Raw genomic sequence first — 23,441 nt, 5'->3', positions numbered from 1 at the left:
GATTATTTCAAACTATACGGCACACAGTTGAACAGCGGCGGGTACACACAAATTGGTCGACGGGTGCCCGCGGGTATAGAGTTGGGAACGCCTGCTTTTAAACATTATTCAATTAATGTCGTAAAACGAATTGCATTTTGGAACAATGCAAATACGAATTTTGGAGGACTACTTTTTCGAGGGACGAATAATGGCTTCGTAAAACTTAAATCCTCCTATAATGAAAATTTGGAAGAAATTGGATGCCCAGCACTTATATTGCATAATTACGTGCAAACTGCCGCTGATGTATTATCAGTTGACGTTGAGGCAATTGCATTAGGTATTTTAATATCTATACAGTTCCGACAGGATGACTTTTGTTAGGAACAGCACAAGGAATTCTCGGAATGATGTGGAGAACGCTGATTTATAGACGTAAGGAGATTCGGTTTTCCATTATGTTATAGAAGGCTTTGATTATGCAACATACGAAACCTGCACAGATTTGGTTTCCTGATTTTGAAAAGGATGAAGAGGTATCGGTAAGAGTTCAGAGGCGATTGACCACGTTCCTATAGTCATCCACATCTGGAATGTGGTCAATCAGGAGGAGGGATGATATGATAAGGGATTGTTATGAGGTTCTTTTCAGATTAACATTGAAGAGCGGAGGGTTTCAGAGAATGGTAGATAATGGTGAGAACACATACCTGTAAGCTGAATAAAGACGGTGTGAGCAATGAGTGAAAAGAATTTTGCATGGATAGTGGTGAATAATTATTAAATGCATTGCCCGAGAATTGGTGTCTGCGAGAATTTGAATGTTTTAAGGCATGGTATTATGAGCTCTGTGTGTGTGTGTGTGTGTGTGTGTGTGTGTGTGTGTGTGTGTGTGTGTGTGTGTGTGTGTGTGTGTGTGTGTGTGTGTGTGTGTGTGTGTGTGTGTGTGTGTGTGTGTGTGTGTGTGTGTGTGTGTGTGTGTGTGTGTGTGTGTGTGTGTGTGTGTGTGTGTGTGTGTGTGTGTGTGTGTGTGTGTGTGTGTGTGTGATTGGACTTTATGGAGATCTGAGGATGATCATAAAAACATCGGGGAACTAGATTACAAACAGTTCGTTTGTATCTATTATAATTATTCAATTGTACATGTCTAAAGGGTAAATGTTAAACCCCGTGAGCTAGTACAACAGAATCATTCATTGCAAACAGCAAAAGCAAGATCAAAGTGTCAATCTCAACCACTAGCCAAATTTTTGAAAACAATCGGGCTCAATTGTTTCTGTACGGAGATCTTCCATGTATGTATGTTTGGATACATCATTAATTCATTCAGTTACATTTTACATTTAGTTCTTAACATTAAATTAATGATACGTTTATATGTATTTATAATATAAATGCATTATTTATATTTATTTGTTATTACAGTGTGTCCTGAATCCATGCAGTGTAAACCAGTGTTGCGTACTTAACAAATGCAAGTCACTGGGAAAGGAAGGTTTGTATACTGTTAGTTGTTGTTGCATTTCTGTAAAGAGTTTTGTAATTTTGTTATGTAAAAATTATGATTATTCGAATTTTCATAATAAACGTTTAAAATCCATCCAAAAATTCAATAAATTACAAATATTGCTGCAGAGCAAAAGGAATTGACAAAATATCTCCACGCATCCAGATTGCAAAAGGTCCAGAGTTTTAGACTTTCACAAGCGTTGCTTAGGTTTTTCTTTTTTTCGTTGATGGTACGATAGTGTCGTCGATGAACTTATTAAACTTTGGCATGAAAATCTGTGGGTTGTATTCATTGGAAAACACATGTGATGGAAGACTGTTCCACAGTGCAGCAGTAGAAAGGATAAACGAAGAAGAGGAGAAATTTGTTCTGTGGGTTAAGAGTTGAACTATGAAAGCGAGAGAGAGAGAGAGAGAGTTGATCAGCAGCTGCACGCTTTGGACGGATTTGTAAGAAGCTGGGGGAATTGTTAATGTAAATTCTAAAACAGCTGTTATAGAAGTATTTATAAAAGATGCAGGTTGCGGTGACTGAACATCTTTGCGAAAATGAGTGGAGTGTATGAGTGAGAGAGGGCTCTTCTATCAATCTAACTGCTCTTTTTTGCTTAGGGTCAGAAGCTGTTTGGAGTTAAAGTAACGCCTCGAGCGAAAGAGAAAGCCTAATTGTTTGGATGCAGAGGAAGCAATATTTGTAATATGTTTATGCTAAGAGAGATTTGAGGTTAGAGGTATTCTTAGAAGGTGAATCACACCTTGAATAAAGATTTGAGTGTCAGGGGTAAGATTGGAAGAACAGGGTTCTTTTTGTTGGAAATAATGCAGACTGTGGTTTGATACCTTTTTACATTGACAATGTTATTCAAACCCCAATGATAAATGTTTTGAAGATCAGAATTTAAGGTAGTAGAAGTTGAGCACTTGTGGGTGTGGTGATTTGCAGGGTTTAGCATTCTGCTGGAGTAGATTGTTTATGTATAGAAGGAAGTGGGGTAGACGAAAGAACAGAACTTTATGGAACTCTAGACTTAATCGTATAGATTAGAAGCCATCCCTCAAGTGTTTCTCCAATAAATCTTCATCGTTCATCAAAAACACCACAGACTTCGTTTCTCATATCAAAAATATTTCCATCAGCGAAAATGATATCATAACAAGTTTTGACATTATCTCATTATTTACTAACGTCCATATGGAGGAGGTATTAACATTACTCAAGGACGAATTGTCTAAGAAGTATTTGCTTTATTAAAGCATTGTATTCAATCTGACTACTTCAGATACAGGGACTCCATTTACAAACAAAACCAAGGCCTAGCAATGGGTAACCCTTTATCCCCGGTTCTAGCAAACATTTTCCTGAAAGGTTTAGAAACGAAAGCCATATCGTCCTTCTCACTTAAGCCGTAACTTTGGAGACGTTATGTTGACGACATTTTCATCAACTGGAGTCGACGCACATCTCTCATGAATTTTCTTCATCATCTTAACAACCAGCATTTTAATATAAAATTCACTTCCGAACTAGAACGATAAAACTACCTTCCATTCCTGGATATAATTCTTACACGATGCTGATGCTGTGATAAATTTAAAATCTCTATATACAGAAAACCATCTCATATTATCAGATATCTGCACTGTCAATCTCATCACTTTCCACCACAAAAGCTCGGAACTATTTCTACCTTAGGACACAGAGCACGCTCTCTCTTTTAAATGAACCAGATGAGCTCAAAAAAGAAATTAATCACCTTCTCTTATCTTTAAAAAAAAGGATATTCTGAAAAAACGAATAAGAAATTTCTTCTGGATCCTCCTTGGCAGTGTACTACCGAAACTACTGATTTTAAAGGTAGCATCTCAATACCTTAGATTAGTTCAGTCTCCAATAAATTGGCTAAAGACCTTAAAAAATACAACATCAGGACGTTTTTCACTACACTCCCTAATGTCCGTTCTCTTATAAGCCGCCTGAAGCCTATTCATCACAACCTGAAATATCCAGGTGTTTACAAGTTGTGGTGCGATTGTAATATTCCTTATTTTGGACAGACTAACAAATCTGTTGAACTACGTATAGAGGAGAATAAGAGAGAGACATCTCCTATAAAAGATCACGTACATCTGCCCTATCCAGTCATGTTCGTTTCTCAAACAATCCTCATGATGATCTACAGAGTCACCCCGTTTGCTGGGATAAATCCGAAAACATTTTCCGTTGCGGTGATGAGTTTGAAAGGAAAATCGTGGAGTCCACGGAAATCCCCCTAAATCCTGAACATTTGAACAGCAATTTGAGTTACAACATCCCTGATAGCCATACTGCAGTTGTTCAATACTGGCGTTCACGAGAATTTGCAAGCTCGCATGCAACAAACAATAGCGCGTTAAATGGAACAAGTTGAAAAATACAACGTTTTTGTGTCAATTATGTATTGGATTTTTGCCTGTAATTCTCAGTTCTTTGAAACCAAGTTTTATTAATGTATTCTACCTTTAGTGAATACCTGAAGAAGGCTGTAAAAGATTGATTCTAGTTGTATCATTTTCATTAAAACTTCATTTTGTATCTCGGTTTAAGTCACTAGATATTTATTTTTTAAAATGTACCATTACAACCGAGTAGAAGCTCAGGAATATATATATATATATAAAATCCTCAAGGGCTCACTGTAGTGAGTACGGGCATGGCGAACCCGAGGCACCTGAAGCTGGACCACGCCTTACTTCATGTAATATACACCTGTTATATTATCTGTAGACTGGTCCCTACTATTCTTTCCCTCTGTATTTCTTTTCACCTTGCTCCCTCTCCCCAATGCTATTAGAGTATTCGAGGGCTAGGGGTGATTTTTTTTATCTCATGCACCTGCCCACTCCCAGATAAAAATGGTGAAGACAAATCAGAACTCTATACCGCATCGGATGCCGTGCGGGTTACCAAGGACTGCACTGGATTTTAGACTTCCTGGACAGCCAGTGACAAATGGGCTACAGGAGCAAGATCCACAGAACGCAAAAGTATTTACTAGGAAAAAGTGGAGCATGGCAGAAAATAGACAAGTCATACAGTTCTTCTACTGTTCAAATCCATCAGTTAGGGGATTTCAGAAACCAATGTTCCAAATTTGGCTTGAACGACACCCAAATTCTGAAATTTCATTCGAAAGGCTGATGCAGCAACGCAGCTTCATTATCAAACGCAAGGTATTTAGTGAACTTGAGCTGGAAGCACTGAAACCTCAAGCTGCAAAAGGAGTACTGACCATGAATATGAATGGAGCAGAACCAGATTCCACAGTACAGAATGCTGAAAATTTTGAAAATATACATAGTTGAAAGGAAGCTATCAGATAAGGAACAAGAACTCGCAAGAAAAATTATCGAGCAAATGAACAGTAACCAGGAACGAGTTAGGCTTCCAGTATCCAGACAAGTACCTCAACAAAAACTGAAGGAACTCCTACAAGAGGCCAATAAATCTGCAATGTATTCCTCATGGAACGACTGGACAAACGAATCAACTTATGTACTCAATAGCCTACGTCGTAACATCTGAATTAGATATAACATTAGTGAACCAAAAAGCATTAAGGCTCAGGAATCAAAATGGAAGCATCGACTGGAGAATAAAATTCTTAAACTCAGAGCAGACGTGAGCAATTTGTAAAACCTTAAGGAAAAGAAGCTGAAAAACACAAAAATCCGAAATAACCTCATAAAGAGGTATAATACTGGAACACGACCTACTGATGAAATCTTAGAGGAAGTGAAGCAAAAAATAGTTGCAGTTGCTGCTAAAATAAGAAGATACAGTGCCCGCATTGAGCAGTACAAGCAAAATTCGATGTTTCGCGCAAATCAGCACCAGTGTTACAAGAAAATGGATTGCTGCAGGAATAATAACCTTAAAGAAAATATAAATATAAATACCAGAGACAAAGAAAATACACTAAAGTTTTGGAAAAAACTATGAGAAAACCCTAAGAGGCACAATAACAAGGCAGAGTTGATTCAACATATTACGAACGAATCTCAAGAACGAAAAATGGACCAACTGAAAAGAACAAGTGAAATGGTTCAAAAGCAAGCTAAAAAATAAAAAATTGGCCAACACCCTGGAAGGATGAATTACATGGCTACTGGTTGAAATATCTAACAGGCTTACACGAAAGATTTGCTAACCAATTTTATGATGTTTTAGAAGGAAAAAGCAAAGAAGAGTGGCTCACAGCAGGGAAAACGTTTTTGCTCATAAAGGATAAAGAAAAAGGTCCAAATCCAGAAAACTTCCTACCAATAACCTGCCTACCAACAACTTTTAAGCTACTCACAGGCATACTAGCTGATACAGTATACAGCTATCTTAAACAAAATTCTCTTCTCCCAATTGAACAAAAAGGTAACAGCAAAAATTCAAGAGGCACAAAAGACCAATTGCTGATTGATAAAATGATTCTTAAAAATTGCAAATGTACAAAAACCAACCTTCATAGGCTTGGATAGATTATAAAAAAGCGTTTGATTCGGTGCCTCATAGTTGGATTTTAAAATGCACAGAACTATTCGGTATTAGCGAAAACGTGCAAAGATTTTTGCAATCCAGCATGAAAAACTGAAAAAATTTTGGTTCTAAATAGACAAGAAATTGGAGAGGTAAACATAAAAAGGGGCATATTTCAAGGAGACTCATTATCTCCTCTATTGTTTATATTGTCATTGATCCCCTTAACTAGAATTTTAAATAAAACTGCTCATGGTTATCAAACTGCATTAAAGAGTGCAAAGATATCTCACCTTTTATTCATGGACGATCAAAGGTTTTATGCAAAATCAGAGAATGAATTCAGATCGTTGCTTGACACTGTGCACATATTCAGTCAAGATATATCAATGAATTTTGGCTTAGACAAATGTGCAATTGCTGGAATAACAAGAGGAAAGATTGAAGATATGAACGAAATCGAGTTGCTCAATGGCGAAATAATCAAGGCAATAAAATACGAAGACAGCTACAAATATTTGGGAATTTTAGAAGCATCAGAAATTCTGCACAATAAGATCAAAGAAAGAACTAGAGCAGAATACATAAGACGATTAAGAAAACTCCTTAAGTCAATGCATAATGCTGGAAATTTCATAAAAGCAATTAATACCTACGCCATACCTGTTCTGGGATATTCACCAGGCATTGTTGAATGGACCCAGCTAGAGATGGAAGATCTAGATCGAAAAACTCGAAAATTAATGACAATGCACCATGCCCTCAATCCTAGCGGTGACATTGATAGGCTATATCTATCACGCAAAAAGGAGGTAGAGGATTATTACAAGTGAAGCAAGTTATTGAAGAAGAAAAACGAAATTTAAATGATTATCTGCAGCAAACAACGGAAAATTTTCTAATTGAGGTAAGGAAAGAAGGTTTATTTAAACCCATGGAGACAAAATTGGAATACAAAACCAACCAAATAAAAGTGAGAACTGAAAGATGGAAAAATAAGGCATTGCATGGAAAATAAAGAACAGCGCTGACAGCAACTTGACCTGGCTATGGTTGAGAAATGGAGCACTAAAGAAAGAAACAGAATCTGTAATTTTTACAGCACAAGAACAGGCCATTAAAACCAACGTTATGAAGGCAGAAATACAAAACAATTCAAGAAGACAGTAAATGTAGATTGTGCAAAGAAAAGGAAGAAACGGTAGACCCCATTATAAGTGGATGCAGCAAAATCGCACAAATTGAGTACCGTAAAAGGCATGATAACGTAGCTAAGATAATCCACTGGCATTTATGTAAAATGTATGGGTTTGAAGTATCTAAAGACTACTGGAAGCATAAAGTTCACCAGAAAGTGGTTGAGAATGAAAAAGCTAAAATACTCTGGGATTTCAAAATCCAAACTGACAAAAGCTTGGAATGTTATACACCCGACATCACATTCGTTGAAAAAAAGTGAAAACAAGGGTGTTATGTTTATCAAAATATCAGTACCAGGAGATAGTCGGATTGACGACAAAGAAAATGAAAAAATTACAAAATATCGCGATTTGCAAATCGAAGTTGAACGAATCTGGCAAATCTGGCTACTTCAAGCAAAGTACATCTCTAAAGAAGGAGTACAAAACATCACCTCAATTGACAACATGATAACAACGTTCCGCACTAGCCTACTCCTTAACATCTCACAACAGGAAATGGCACACAAACACACCACCGAATATATTTTCAGTTCTGCGACTAGATGCCTCTTTCTCCATAACCATAAAAATGACAAGAGCGCAAGTTCAGTGAATCTAACAAATTTCTACAAAGATGCCCTTCGAAGATGGAAGAAGCTAACCCTCCAACACACAGTGATGACAGCATTCCCATCCTGAAGTCCTCATGGAACCCATCTTCCCCAACACGATGGTAAGGAATCCAAATCCATCACTCCGAAAGAGATTTTCATTCCATCATGTAGCTTGCGAAGTGTGAAGGTGGGGGTGGGGGGGGGGGGGGGTGGGGGGGGGGGGGGGTGGGGGGGGGGGGGGGTGGGGGGGGGGGGGGGTGGGGGGGGGGGGGGGTGGGGGGGGGGGGGGGTGGGGGGGGGGGGGGGTGGGGGGGGGGGGGGGTGGGGGGGGGGGGGGGTGGGGGGGGGGGGGGGTGGGGGGGGGGGGGGGTGGGGGGGGGGGGGGGTGGGGGGGGGGGGGGGTGGGGGGGGGGGGGGGTGGGGGGGGGGGGGGGTGGGGGGGGGGGGGGGTGGGGGGGGGGGGGGGTGGGGGGGGGGGGGGGTGGGGGGGGGGGGGGGTGGGGGGGGGGGGGGGTGGGGGGGGGGGGGGGTGGGGGGGGGGGGGGGTGGGGGGGGGGGGGGGTGGGGGGGGGGGGGGGTGGGGGGGGGGGGGGGTGGGGGGGGGGGGGGGTGGGGGGGGGGGGGGGTGGGGGGGGGGGGGGGTGGGGGGGGGGGGGGGTGGGGGGGGGGGGGGGTGGGGGGGGGGGGGGTTAATCCACCAACTACAGCAAACCACTACTACCATCACTACATCAACGCCATCTAATTCCTACCACCACTAGTATTTTAAATTGCATGGGTTCTCAAGACCGATTTGTCTGAATGCGGGAGGAGAAACCCGAGTTTCAGGAGAAAAACCCTGCTACCTCCGTAAAAATTCCTCTCGTCTCTACAAGAATCGAACTTAGGCCTTTCTCAATCGAATGGTGTGACGTACCACTCGTTCTTCCGATTGCACCACGAATGCGCTTATTATATATATGTCATTTGCGTTAATATTTAATCACAGAAATAACCAGTGTTTCTATACTAGGGGTGTCACTTAAGAATATAGGTAAATTTGCTATATTGTATTGGCTTGCATTTTACAGGAGCAACATGAAAAATTTTTATAAAGATAGCGTCTAGAAATTAATGTGTTTAGAACAGCCTTGTTATTATATCAAGTAAATAAACTTCTGTATTAGTAATATATATATATATATATGGACATTCATATTTTTATTTTCATACATAATCAAGCGACTTTATTTTAATTTCAGGTAATACAACTCATACTCGAGATTTTGCTAATGCAGAACAACCACTGAATAACCCTTCCCGAGAGGCATGGGTGAAAAGAAAAGTCAAGGGTAAACATCAAGGAAAGTTTCGTGGAATGTGTAATTTTCTTCATAAATATTGGCCAAAATGCATAATGTGTTTATTTTGCTTAATTGGATTTACCTATCAAGCAACGCAGTTCCTTCTTATGTATCTGAAATATCCAACCATACTAGACATTTCTGTTTCATCCTCTGAGAAAGTGGCTCTGCCTGCAATTACGATTTGTAACAAAAATACGTAAGTAATCACCATTTTCATCCTTCTCTTACCTCATTCTTATGTATCTTTAAACATTAGACGAACGTTCTTATGATTGCAATGCACAATCATTATAAACGGCCGTTTCTATATACAGAACATACTGCTAAATTAATAAATGTTATTTATAAGGGAAAATATTTACACAACTAACCACTCTCCTGACCATGGCGTTTTATATCCTAAAATAGGGATATGAAGCAATCAATATATTTGAAATAGCATGGTAAAAGAAACGGCAAGTCATCAGTTAACTCGATTATAAGGTGTGATAATCCTTCACACTTAGAACACCGAGCTGCACTTACATTCATCCAGAGCTGTGTCTCAGAGCAAGTGCTAGCAAAAGAAGAGGATCAAAAATTTTCAAATTTTTGTTATTATACAGACATCTCTGTGGTCAGTAGACTCATCATGGGAGATCCATTATTAGCACAATAGCCATTATTTACACAATACCAATCATACTACTCTTTAAACTGATTCACTGATGAAGCACACTCACAACCATCTCTGGTAATCCATTCACAACCCCTCCAAATGAAAGAATCAAATCCTAATACTTTTGCTAACCACGCTCTTCCACAATTTTCACTGGTGACCTTTTCTTCCTTCCCTTCCAGCCATGTACTGAAAAATATCTTCATCATCAATCCTACAAAGAACTTATATGCATATCTATTATGTCTCCTTTTTTTCTGTTTTTTTTCCTATCAGCTAGTTTTTTAGGATTGCAGACTGTCAAATGTATTCTCCTAAGGAGCATTCCACAGATCTACTACAATATTTGTTACTAGCCTCTGGTTTCTCTCCACCATTGCTTCCTTCCCACAGGATGTGGGAGTCCATATCTGTGCACAGTAGCACAGATGTGGCAATATTAAAGCCTTACATAGGGTAATAACAATAAAATCTCCATCCCTGCTTGTTAGTGTACATGTACTTCAACAACCACGTACTCCTATGTTCTGTTTTAGTTACCTTCACTATATGCCCTCTAAACTTCAACTTCCTATAAACAGTAAACAATCACCCCCGAGTTCTTGGCTTCATTAGTTTCCTACAATCCAGTTCCATCGTTATAGTACAGAGCTTTTGATCTCTTCCCAAAATGCATCACCTTACATTTGGCCAGGTTAAAGTGGCAGCCATTCTCCTCGGTTTTTAATGCTAGTCTATTTAAGTCTTCATGCAGGATCTCTACATCGTCTTCATTTACCATTGCTCTTCCCAGTTTAGCATCATCATCAAATAGCTGAATATTTCCAGTGAAATAATTTCCTATATCGCTAATTTAAAAACTAAACAACAGAGGACCAATTACTGGGCCCTATAATAGAGTACACCACCGGTCACTTGCCTTCTCCTGGACTTAACTCTCCCATTAACCACTGTTTCTTTATCCATCAGCTGGCTGAAATGACCATCAACAAATTCATAACAATCTCCATTTGCTTCAATTTATGCAACAGAGTCAAATGTAGAATTCTGTGAAACGCTTTGCAAAGTTAACCATATGACTGAATAGCATTTCCCTTTATCCATTTTCCATTGTAATTTTGTTATAAAAAGTATGCAAATTACTAAGACAAGACCAATCCTTCACAAAACCATGTTGTCCCTTAGAGTATCATATTCCTATTTAGCCAGTCCTGAATTCCCTCTTTCACCAGTTTCTGCAATACCTTGATCACGACTCCTGAGATGCTGATTGGTCTATAATTTGCTACTTTTGTCTTAGGGTCTAACTTGTACAGTGGGACTATTTTGCCCTCTTTCCACTCCATTGGCACCTACCTTGTACAGAGGCTTGAATTAAACACCTTGATCAAAGGAACTGATAATTTCTTTGAACATTCTCATAATACATGTGCCAATATGCCATCTGATGCAATGTCTGTGTTTGCATTAAGGTTTGCAATATTTTAAGCACCTCCATTTCTTTACCCTCTATTCTCCTATCTGTCAATATCTGGCAGTACTGTCACCACTTAGATGGTACACTCCTGCAAAATGCTCACTCAGCGATTCAATTATTTGGTGTCGTTCAATTACTTCACCATCATCACTCCCCATTTACTTTCCACATAGCGCAAGAACTCTTTAGGACTGATCAGCTAGCTTGCTTATAATTAAATTCTCTGATAATTAAATTTGGCCAGTCACTTCTGCTTTGTATTTCCACACATATATCTTCTTAACAGAAACTTTTGCGTGTCTGGAAATATCACAATTCAAGATTACACGATCACTTTCTCCAAGCAGAGGCATCACAGCTTGATTGGTTAGGGTTACCTTCTCTGATGCTCTGATCAGATTCAGCACTCTTATTCTCTGTATCCCCTCTATTAGATGCTGTCTTAAATAATTATCTATCAGCAGTTGCATAAATTTCCATTTCCTTCTTGCCTGTGGCCATTCCTCCTCCAAATCTATGCCGATATCTTTGAAATCTACCATAATAATTACTCGATCTGCACCCATCATACTGATTTGCCAATGCAAATCTTTAACAATGATATTAGATATACACAATATACTTTTATATTTCTAGTTCTTTTACCGGAGCCTCCGGAGCTCTGTCGGTATGGACAAATTCCTATGGTCGAGAAGACCTGCGTTTGTTTCCCATCTATAGGGGACGGGAACTTTATATGGTCTCTTTCGACTAAAGGTGAATTAGCCGATTAAAGGTGAGTCCTATGGAGGTAGAGGGTTTTTCCACCAGGAAACTTGGATTTTTCTTCCCTCAAAACAGGCAAACTGATTTGCCTGTTTTGAGGAAAAACACGTACGGGTTTTTTTTCCCTTTGGTTTATAGTTTATTTGGCACAAATACAACACAGGTCATATTGTGTCATACTAAAGGTTACAACTACTATACATAATGAGTTACCGAAAATTGTAAACAACATGTCTGTACAAAAATCTACAGATAAACAGAACTGCTGCAGAGGGCACAGCAACACACAAGGTCAGAGGTTATTACGATAGTAATAAGCCAAGGAATGCAGTATCTACATATGTGTAAAATTATAACAGAGCTTTTATAGCAGTAGAAAAATAGGCAAAAAGGGATTATTATACAATATGCATGGATGAAAATTAAATTTAGCAACGCAGTATAAACAGAATTTAGCAATAGATATAAACAGAATTACTAGAAGGTACACAAATAGACATGGTGCGCTACAGCAATACATGATTATTCGAAAAATAAAGTAGTAAATAAAATGCATATAAAAAATTTAAGTTAAACAATGCAGTATCCTCGTACATATAAACAAAATTACTTCAGAGGTTTCAGTAGTACGTAAATAGATAACAGTACAGGTTAACATATACAAAACAAGTCAAGGAAAGCAGTATCTACACATAGTAAGGTTACACCAAATGTTATTATACTAATACATAAAGAGTCAGAACGGAATTATTATACAGCATATATGCATAAAAATTAAGTTTAGTATTATGGTATTTACATATTAAGAAAATTGCAGCAGGGTGATACAAATATACAAGATCAAGGCCTACACTAATACATAATTGGTCAAAATTTAAACTAATGAATAAAATATATAAAAGTTAAGTTAAGCAATACAGTATTTACATGTAAACAAATTTACAGTCAAATGTACATTCATAAATACTTGTCCTTAGGGGATGAAGCAAAGAAGTGACGCGCCGGCTGCATTAATTCGTCGGAAACCTCTCATTAGGGGATTCCATCGTCCTAAGGAACCAATGAGAAAGGCAGGAAAGAAGTTCTTTTTATCATCTAATTTTATCATTGTTAATGTCAGACAAAATACGAAAATCGTCAAAAATGTAATACATGATTTCTTTTTGTATCGTTAGAAAAATAAGCGTCATCAATGAGTAGGACTATGCTGAAATCATTAATCATAATTATCATCATATTCCTGATATATATATACCCACCGGGAGTGTACAGCCTAATTATGATAATACCACATGAAAAAGTAACACCATTACTTCCGACCCGCAATTTTCTTCGAAATTAATCTGTTGTCTCTCATGACTCAAATATTCTCAGATCTTATATGTCTGTCTTTTACGATCTAGCTCTGCTAGCACATTCCTAAATGCTAATAATGGCAAGTTCTTTCCTAGTATCCTCATTTTTAATGCGATGCTGCCATTGATACCATTTATTCACTCCACTGATCTTTCTCAGAACTCTCATATCAGAGGGCTCCAGTCTTTGATGACGTGTTTTATTTTGAACCTACTCCCAGATCTCAGATCAAACTGCTTGTGGCAGTTTGTATAATTGGTGATTTGGAGTAGAAAGTGGGTGTACATTTACATTTTCGATTCGCGTTCAAAGGGATCACTTGGTAGCACTCAACAGGTTAAAAGGCAAAATTCTGCGTTACTCAAATTGCGTTTGAAGGAAGCTATTTTCCTTAAGGAAGAAAGTTGCAAACCTGGATGTCCAGTAATGTCCCAAAGACGACGCCTAGAAGATTTCACGTGGGGAAGAATTATTGTAAACCTTGGAAAGGTTGCGGAATTACAGAGACTGCCAGATAGTCTGGAATCTCGCATAGCATTGTATCCAGGCTCTGGATACAATGCTATCTTTTGAGCCAAAGGAATGTGTTCCAGACGTTTGCTAAGTGATCATCCTCGCTCTACCATGGAGCACGAAGACAGGTTTTTGGCTATAAAGCAAAAAGTAATCAATGTACTATGGCAGTCCAGCTTGCATGTCGCCTCCAGTCAAGCACCAGTCTCCAGATATCTCAACAAACTATGCAAGACGTCTGCAACAAGTAGACCAATGTGCCTAAAAGACTGCTATCTACTGTCCTTTATTCATAGAGAATCGTATGCCCATTTTCAGTGGTGCAGTTTACACTATTGGACTAATGTACTCCTCACAGATGAGAATCATTTTATTCTTCCCTCCGATTTTAGATGATCCGGCATGAAACTGATACTTCTTACCATCGTGGGAATGTTTTTGAAAGGAATATATACGGTGTTCTGATGTCATGGTGTGGGGAGGGATTATGCTTAATTGACGCCCCGAGCTACAAGTGCTGGAAAAAGGGATTATTGGTGGTGAATGATATTGTATCGAAGTTCTTCAGTGTCTTGTTCGATTGTTCTGTAGTGCTGTAGGCGAGGTATTCATTTCTATGTATTACAATGCCACACCACATCGTACATGAGCAGTGGAAATACTTCTGGAGACCAAGGATATTAATCGAGTTGTGTGGCCAGCACGCTCCCCAGATTTTAACCCCTTAGAATTCGGAGCTATGCTTCTTGAAATTCCCCTAAAGAAAACACACAAGGCCTAATAATTGTACTGAAGGAGGAGTAGGCCACTTTTCCTCCTTTGGGCAATAACAATTTCGACTTCTTCAAGAGATTGAGATGTGAGCAAAACTAACTTGTGGTCCGAGATGGTATTACTGATGTTTATGTTTCTTACTTTCTCAACTCTAGGAACAAGGGATGATATTAATATAAATTAGTACACCTTGTGCTAATGCCTTGGCAAGCCATCAAGTAGCAAGAAAACATTATGTATGATGTATCTTCATATATGTCTTCCCATGATGAGAAAAAAAAAGAACAAATTATCTCCACGGCGCTTGACCGCACAAAGGAAGACTTCTTGGTTTCGAATCTAGTCAGAGACTAGAAGAAATTTTTCTAAGCCTTTTTTCGACCGGTTCCCAACTTAGTCTTAGTCTTAAAGTTAGTTGATCTCTGGCACGGGCAAGCGGGATTTTTCTTCAGGAAATTCTGGTTTTTCGTCCCGTAAAATCAAGAAAATCGACCGTAGAACCCACATTATTTTTCAGACATCAAATACGAGTGTTAGGGTTAGGGACCACGAGATGGCGGCACTTGATGAGCCGTCTCTCTTCACTGCGTGCCGCTTAATTAGTGATAGGTTTGGGCCAGCTATCTCTGATTGGATACCAGTGGAGATTGAACTACCCACTCAGTCTCCAAAAGTTAGATAGGGCTCAACGGCCTCACCTACTCCCTATATACGGGAATAAAAAAGGCGTTAGCTTTGTTTAGCTGTTTTTTATTATTATATATTCGATATATTGAAGTGAATAAATTTTCTGCAAATAACCTCTGATCTAGAATATTTTGATAAGGTGAGGTGTTTTTTAACCACTTGTATGGTATGACTTTTGTATTGATTCAACTTTGTTCTTCCTGGGTCTGACTTCTGCTATGTGGAGGTCTTTTTTTTTTGTCAGATAGCGGGTAATACCTTCTAATAAGTATAATGGCTTGCATTTTTTGAAGTGCTAACATTGGACGTACATGTTTTAACTTCGTATCTTTGTTGTTTCTTACTGACTTTGCTGATACTACTGACAGAAGGAATATTGCACCACTATCATGTGATTGATTCGACATATGGCTACATCTTGCCTTTATTTTATTTTTGCAGATATTATTTCTGACCTATGGGATATTCTGATACTTGCTAGTGGTGCACACCACAGGATTATTTTACTTTCAATTGCCTGGCTGCATATTTATTCCTTTCAAAATATAGAATTTAGTTGTTGAGCATAACTATGGTTTTGATTCCTCCCAGAACAGGAACTCCAGAAATAGAGGTGTGAAGAGCTGAGAATAATCACTAAAGTATTAAAAGAAATTAGGAAGGGATAAAATCTACTCCTTCACAATGTAACACGGGGAGAAATAAATAGTAACTAGATATAGTTAAAGGCATCATATCAACAGACAAACTACTCGAAGGTTTATCTGTACAAAGGAACTTCACAAAAACAGTTATGGTAGAAAGTTTACTGCAGACAGTCAGAATTGAGAGGTTTTCTATCAAATATATTGAGGGCAGTGATAACATCTTAATTCAAGAATTTGCCAAGTGGGGAACTGCTAGTAACATTAGAGCATATGGAAGTTTTTTTTCACTTGACTATGCTACTAATTATATATTTGGTTTTATCCTTTATCCAAGTGTAAGTAAACATAGTTTGCGCCTGGAGTACTTTCAGGACTTGGACAACTCGTGGCAAAGGTGGTATAAGCACATCTCCTTGCGGACATGTATAATGCTATGCATTAAGGGAAGGGTGACTACCCAGACCGGTTTCGACCTTTATTGAGGGCACATCAGTGGGAGCCATACCCAGAGGTGGTGATACTAAGGCAGAAGCGATGGAGAAGTCATATTTCCTTATCATCATCATCATCACGAACCATGGGCTCACTGCCCGTTGATGTCTGATGCCGGTTTCACTATCTTCTTCCACCTTTCTTTGTCCAGTGCACAGTGTCGCAGTTTTTGTACATCCATTGCACACCAGTGTTTTATATCGCCTATCCATTCTCTGTATGGTCTACCTCTTCTGTTTAAACGATCCAAAATACCAAACATAAATGTCTTTATCATCCGGTCCTCACTCATTCTACAGATGTGTCCAAATAATTGCAGCTTCCGTTTTATAATCTTGCATTAGATTCTGTTTTGGTTGTATCTTCTGATAGAGCTCTTCATTGGTGATTTTCTGTACCCATCCTATTCTTAGACTCTTCCTGTAACAAGTTCTTTCAAATGCCAAAATTCTTTTTCTTGATTCCTTATTTATTACCCACTTTTCATATCCGTACAGTACACCGCTGAATATGTATTTTTCCAATACACTTAGTTTTGTTTGCAGGCTGATCACTTTACTTTTTCAGATGTTATCCATGGCCTTCAGATTTCTTCTTCCCTTTGCAATCCTGATCTTTATTTCTGTTTTACAGTCCAATTCATATGTCAGTGTACTTCCCAAATATGTGAATTGTTCTGCATTTTCTACATCAGTTCCATCCACTTGTGTCGTTTGTTTCATGTTCTTCTCACCAAATACCATTGTCATATTTCCATATACGAGTTGCCAAAAGGTGGACACCTTTTCGCAACTCGTATGTGGAAAGTGTGTTAAAAGAAGTAGGCCCACTCACATATAACCCATACACTGAATTAATTTACTACTGGTTCTGAATCGTCTCATGCATAGGAAGGAAGCATACGTAAAATGTCCATTGCTACCAGTGTTTACCTGATTCAAATTTAATTACTTTCCCCTTCCCATCTTTTCATAATACTTTATCACCTTTGGTCTCTGAGCTACAAGTAATAGCAGGATTTCCTTCTAATATGTTCTTCAATAAATCTTACATTATTGAAGTACATATAAATAACTACTGTATTAGCCTAAGAATGAGTCGGATAGCATGTTACTTATTTCCAAATTAAAACTTCTCTTATCCTAATGAAAAAATAATAATAAAAGTAAAACTATTACTGAAAATTGTTATAATATGGTGATCTCATATGTACATTTTAATCCTAGCGTAAATCGCAAAGAGCTTTGTGATCGTAGGCGGGATCTATGTTATAAGGGAAATATACAGACTTGCCATAATTTTCCAATGCTCTGCGTGAATGGAAAATTCCCTACTGGATATGAAATGGTAAAAAAGATTTGTTGTTGTTATTATTATTATTATTTTATTTTATATATTATATATTTATTATATTATATAATATTATATATTATATATATTTATTATATATTTATATATTATATATTTTATTATTATTATTATTATTATTATTATTATTATTATTATTATTATTATTATTATTATTATTATTATTATTATTACGAGAAGGCGCTGTGTAGGCATGCGAACTGTTGAATGGTGGAATCATAGCTCTCGTTTTTTATAGTTTATAAGTCGTTATAACTCCTGTTTTTAATTTAAAAGTGTCATAAAGTAATTCTGCGTGTAACGCTGAAGACAGTGATAATTCATCGAAATCGGCCAATTGGAATCCAAATTTTGAGTGTGCTAAAAATTTAACAGAGTTCACTGCGGTCACTAGCGACCATAAAATAAAGGGCGTCGCCATCTTTATAGTTGCTCAAGGGAAGAAAAGTGAGTCATGAAGTGCAACAAGTGCCTGAAGGATTTATCGTCCGACGGAAGTCATAAATGCCTTAGGAATCTTCACTTTACATGTTCTGTATTTTCAGAAACAACATGGCAATGCAAATCCAATGCCAAACAAGAGGAATGGAAATGCTTATACTGCAGAGAAAACAAAGAAACGCTCCAACCCACGGCGCAACCGATTACACCGGAGGCAGAATCGGACGACGAACTGAACAGATAAAATATATTAAAATATATTAATACCAGTGAGTCTTTGAATTCGAATTTGAGAATTTGAATTCCGTAAATTTATTACTAGAAAAAGGTTTAGAGAATATAAAAGCCAGCTTAGTAGATCTTGTCCAAGAACTCTTTGATATACAAATAAAAAACAAAATTAGCGAATATGAAGAGTTAGTTGAATATAATAATTCAACAGTCGAAGTGTTACAAATTATAAAAGACATTAAAATCAGCATCAACGTACTAACTGATAGGCAACATAAATTGATGAAAGACACATCCGAACTTCGTCAAGAACTTAATTCCCTAAAACTACAATACAAACTTTTAAATAAACAACAGCATAAAGAAGATCTTGTCATAAGCAGCCTTCCAGAAACTGCATCCACAGAAAATCTCAGACACATAGTCTTAAATTTAGGACGTGCATTTGACATCCCCCTACAGCATAATGATATTCAAACCATAAATCAGATTCCCAGGAAGAACAAGGCTTGCCGCAACCCGCACCAGTCATAGTTCATCTGACAAGCAAGTGCACAAGAGACAATCTGATAAAAGTCAGCAGACTGAAAAAATCAGTTGTCAAGGACTTAAACACATCGCAAGACACCAATCTTTCTATCTGAGTATTTAAAGCCATTCAATCAGAATCTGTTATACCAAGCAAGAAAAGCAAAAACGGAAAATTATCAATTTTTGTGGATCAAAGACGACAAGATATTCTTGAGAAAGTCACAAACTTCAACGTCTATACAAATAAAAAGCTCGGAAGACATAGATAGGCTGCCAGAGTGAAACAAAAGACTCCGAATTAGTTCAAAATGAAGACCTCAACACAACAGAAATGAATGTGAACCATCAGACAGAAGTAATTATACCAGAATACATCAGCAGTTGTACTTTCGAATCGCTTGATGCATGGAAACAACACACAATACAAGCCAGAGGATTCTCAATCTTGCATATTAACATCAGAAGCATTAGAAAACATTGGTTATCATTACAGGCTTATCTGAGGAATTACATCGGTGTTATTGAGGTATTGGTCCTAACAGAAGTATCCATAACTAATGACGAAGCGACTGCTTTCCAAATTCCAGGCTTCCAACAATATAGATCATGCCGCCAAAGAAAACGTGGGGGTGGAATATTAATATTTATCGAACATAAATTAATGGCAAAAGAAACTGTCTATCAGTTTGAAACCCTTCACATGGGAATGACTAATACCACCAATAGACAGCATCCCATAATACTAAATGCTATTTACAGGCCACCAAACCTAAACATGATAAAATTCTTGCACGAACTCAATTGCTGGCTTTCAAGCCAAGAAATATGCTCGACTGAATACCTAATGATAATCGGCGACATAAACATAAATATTGCAAACGAAAACCAGAACAATACTGTACAATACCTAGAGACACGCTATCCATGTATAATCTAATACCAACAATAACATCACGTACTAGAGAAGAAATATTCGGAAATTCTATCACTGCCTCCTGTCTAGACCATATAAACGTCCCAGCACCACCAAACAGTTACACTGCATCAGTCATAAAGTGCAAAGTAGCAGACCATTACTTCACCGCTCTAAACCTGCACACCAAGACAATATCCATGCAATGTCCCACATAAGAAAAGCGACAGAAAACAATAATAGACGAAGAAATAGTCAAACACGAAATAAGAAAAACAGACTGGGAACTCATCGCATCAGATATCTTATACAACAACATTAAACTAGAGGAAATATATAAGAAAGCTGCAAAGTCAAAATTCGTTCAAGAACATCCCAAAATCCACACACCAGAAATACACAAAAAGGACGGAAAGAATTAAAGCGATATCTAAATAGCACATCTTTAAAAACTAAATATAAAATAACAAGGAATTGCCTTACAACACAAATAAGAAATGCAAAAAGAAACTACCACAGAGACAAATGAACCTCTGCACAAAACAACATGAAACAAACCTGGCACCTGATCAAGGAGATGTTAGTTTGCGCTTCCAGCGCCACCGCCTCTGAAACCATAAAACACAGCTTCATGAAAGGTGCAAAACCTGTCCATCAACTAGCAAATAACTTTAACCAATACTGCCAACTAGGAGACAGTCAGAAATACATACCATATAACAAGACCTCAGACAACTGATTATATCACATATAAATACAGTGATTACTACGGAAAAGCCACGCGAAACCGCTACATCCCAGACATGATAAACAAATTACCTTTTGAATACAGAAACCTTACAAACTACAATAGCCTGAAAAGAGCTCTAAGGACATACTACGAACAAGAAACACGCATCCAAAATACCATACAAACTTAATGAAACACAATATATTCGCTCAGGCTTCCAGTTCAGTGACGCATCAATACATTCAAAGTTATCGTGTGTGTGTGTGTGTGTGTGTGTGCGCGCGTGTGATTTTCCCACAACACGGCTGCAGTGGAAATCAAACCTATTAAACATAGGTTTGGTTTCGTAATTTTCCAACAAGATAATAAAAAAAAAATCCAATCCTATGTATCATATTTCAGTGCTGTAGTCACAGCACTTAAATATACTAAAAAAATTCAAAATGGTAAATATGTATATAACTCATTGTTAAATGAACAAATGCTGTATTATTATTATTATTAATACATTATACAGGAAAAGAAAGAAAAGACAGGAAAAAAAATTAAGAATTTCATTGTTACAAAAAAAAAGAGAATTAAACCTGTTGTAAATAGGTAATCTTATATTGTAAATATGTGATTACAATATTAATCATAAATTTAATTTTAAAAAAGGATTTAATTTTATTTTAAAAGAAAAATATGTAATCAAATGCATGTAATGGAATGGCTTTTAATGGGACTATATTGATCAAGTGCATATAATAAACAACTATGTTATACCAACAAGTTTCACCAACTAAGGCTGTTGGCATCTTCAGGATGTACGGCACTGAAAAGTAAAAAACTGTTACAAACTCTAATCAACCGATTCCAATTATATTAGACAAAGAACAGAGCGCGTACAATACATGCATATATCGTGCATGATATTACCTGTTGTTATTTAGGAACGTTCTATAGCTGGCATTATAATTCAGTTCTGGCGAGTTGAGGGATCTAATAAGGATCTTCCAGATCACGGGAAAGATTAGTCCTTGGTTCCTGTTAAGGTTTTTGTATACAGCGGGCAACTGTTGTGACATCCTTAAAAATTCGGGAGCGGAAGTCCTCCTCCATGTAAGGAATTGTGCTTCTATCCCACTCGATAGTCTGGTTCGTTCTTGAGAAATGAAAAGCTAACCCCGATTTTTCTACTCTGTTATTATTGACGTCACCTATGTGTTCTTTTTGTCTAATTTCAAGGCTCCTTGAAGTTTGGCCGATGTAATTCAAGCCGCACGATCAGGGTATGTTATAAATTCCAGCATATTTGGAGAAAGAATGGCTATCTTTTGGAGATCTTAAGAATTGCCTAATCGTTTCTGTGGGTTTAAAGGCCACTCTTATTTTATGTTGTCAAAGGAGTATAGCACGCTTATTGGAAACTGTCCCTAAGTATGGAATGACGATGGTAGAAATATAACGTATATCATCTTGTTGTCTTTGTCGGGATTCAGAGAAAAGTATCTTGTGGACGAATCTTCGAGGAAATCCATTCACGGTAAGGTTGGTGGATATCAGGGATAGTTCTTCCTGGAGGTCTTGTTGATCTGTTGTAAGGAGAGAGGCACGGTTCTTCAACATGTGTACAATACTAAGTTTCTGAGAAATGTGGTGTGAGGAAGTGAAATGTAAATAACGTCTTGTATTGGTAGGTTTGTGGTAAACTGAGAGGTTGATACCACCATTCGGAAGCTTCTTAATTTGTCTTCTTAAGTGTCCAGAAATGATAACTGGTTATCTTTATCAAGTTGTAGAGTGAATTTGATTGTGTGGTGTAGAGAGTTGATTTTGTTAAGAAAGTCGAACAGGTCCTTTTTCGTGTGGTTCCAAACGATAAATATATCATCCACGTATCTTCACCATGCATTTCTACCATCATCATTCCATACTTAGGGACAGTTTCCAATAAAATTGCTAGACTCCTTAGACCACATAAAATAAGAGTGGTCTTAAAGATCCACAGAAACTATTAGACAATTCTTTTGACTATTTAGCTATTTTTCCTTTTCTCTGATGTGTTTTCGTTTACTAGCTCTGTAGGTTAAAGTGAGTCTGATGATTGTTTTATAAATGTGTAACTTGTTTTCAGTGCTAACTTCCCTTCTCCGGTTGAGGAGATAATAGAGCTGGTAAATGGTGAATTGGTTTTGTTGCAAGCATATAGAATGTGGGGGTTAAAACTGAGGCGGCTGTCTAGTTGTATTCCTAATACTTATTTGGTATGCCACGGGATAGCAACATTGAACATTTTAATTTCTCCGTGATGCGATGTTTTTCTTCTTGTAAAAAGTATAGCAGAGCTTTTGTCAGCATCGATATAACTATTCTCCATTTCTTGAACCACTTTTCGACGTTTGTTGCTGTGTTCTGCAATCACTACCTTGCTAAGTGTGGTCTGAGTGAGTTGGTCATAATTTCCATCTCGCCCGTGTAGAAAGCCATTTGTGGTTTAAGCTGTGCTTGGGACATCTGCAATGTAGATGTTGAAAAGTAGCAGGGACAGCAAGGGGCCTTGCGGGATTCTTGCTGTAATTTTTCTTGCAGAGAATCTGAGCCCACGCAATTTAATTTGGAATTTCCAGTTTTTCAGGTAGGAGTCAATGAGTTTTTTGAGGTATAACAGAAAGTTAGCAGTTAATAATTTGTAAATTAAGCCTTTGTGCCAGATCTTGTCGAAGGCTTATTCAATGTC

Source organism: Typopeltis vanoorti, chromosome 26 (genome assembly GCF_054136105.1).
Source record: "Typopeltis vanoorti isolate ZY-2024b chromosome 26, IOZ_Tvanoo_1.0, whole genome shotgun sequence".
NCBI lineage: Eukaryota > Metazoa > Arthropoda > Arachnida > Uropygi > Thelyphonidae > Typopeltis > Typopeltis vanoorti.
This window is presented reverse-complemented; position numbering follows the sequence as displayed.